The following is a 1,525-nucleotide window of genomic DNA, read 5'->3' as shown; positions in this document are numbered from 1 at the left end:
CCAGTCTCCCGATATCCCAGTCAGATACCGCCGCCTGTCCCCACTAGTGCCTCGCCGGAAATTTCTCACAAGTACCCGGTCTGTCAAAAATTCAAGGCACACTCACAGCTCCAATTCTTAGGCCACACTCCTTGTCCATAAGACGCTCCAGGTCTCTAAAGAGTTTGCCCCCCAAACCACAGGTGTCCCCTTTCCATCCCACAGTTTCCAAATCCAAAGGGTCTCACCCCGAGGGGACCTTCTCCCCCATTAGCTCTTCCTTGCACTTGTCAGTCTGCAATCACACCAATTTCCGGGAGCGCAGTACTTCAGAGCTAAAAGAACGCTAGGTTTCCGCCAGTAGTTCACCACCGTCCATTAAATTTGCAGCGGAATTCCTCCAGGCCGGTGCACCCTTCACTCTAAGCACCACACTGCCCCTGCAGCTCAGTACTCACCCCATTGTGTGGTATCTTAACTTGTCTGCAAAGGGCCTAAAGCATGACCCTAAATGCCTTGAATTTGCCACTGCTGATGCTCTCATATACGTAGTAGTCCCACAGGGTCTGTCGTACAGTTTATCCACCCCACTTGCCCCGGCACCTCCAACTGTCACTGTGCAGGTTGTGGCCCATCAGATATTGTGGCCCCAAGGCAGTCCAGCTCTTGTGCACAGCTATCACGGTGCACTCCTGTGTAGGTGCCTTCCTGCCAGTTCAAGTCTATTAGCCCCATGTCAGGGTGGGAAGATATAGAGGTTTGCAGGATTTTTCATTCTTCTGTAGTGAAGCGAGCTACATGCGCTGTGGTGTTACTGTTTTAAGTCCTGCACATGGATGTTTAGGCGTGAGGTTTGCTCAAGGAGGAGGCAGCTAAAGACCCAAGCAGGGGAGCACAGGGATAAACTAGATTGCAAACAGTGGCTTTTTCCTTGGATCGTTTATAGAGCAGGTTTGCATTGATTGCCTGCCGGCGTTGTTTTTCTCCTTCCCTGCGTTCACCCAAGGCAACTGTTTGCTGGTCTTCCGCCCGCTCTGAGCCACTGGGCCTTCTCGCAGCTCCCATCACCGGTAAACCCAGTTGCTTCCACCTACTCGGCCCCCCAGATGCCTCCGGGGGTCAGGCCGCAGATCAATCTGCTGGGTGCTACCAAGGATTGCACTGCCGCTGGCCCGGCACCTTCCCACAGGTGTATCCCCAGGCCTCCAGTGAGTTCCTACCTCCTCCAGTATCCTCCCTGCTGCTGCATCGTGGCCGGCGGCTCCTGTGCCGGCTCCCCGCCTTCTCCTGCAAGCCGCTTCTTAATGAGGCAGCCTCACCGGCAACCACCATCTCTGCCTGCACACTGGTCCTCTCACGGGTCCTCCTCTGCAGCAGCAATTCCCTCCAGGTCCGCACCGGCAGCTTCAGGCACACTTGACACTGCAGCCACTGGTGATGGGTCGCTCCCCAGCTACCTCGCGGGAGCCAGCCCGTCCGCACCGGCGCCCCATCCACATCTTCTTTGGACAACGCAATGGCTGGTGTTGGTCCGGACAACAGGCTC

The sequence above is a fragment of the Ambystoma mexicanum genome, chromosome 13 (assembly GCF_040938575.1).
Source record: "Ambystoma mexicanum isolate Mex_15411 chromosome 13, UKY_AmexF1_1, whole genome shotgun sequence".
Classification (NCBI taxonomy): Eukaryota; Metazoa; Chordata; class Amphibia; order Caudata; family Ambystomatidae; genus Ambystoma; species Ambystoma mexicanum.
The sequence above is the reverse complement of the archived record's forward strand: the minus strand, read 5'-3'. Positions refer to the sequence as shown.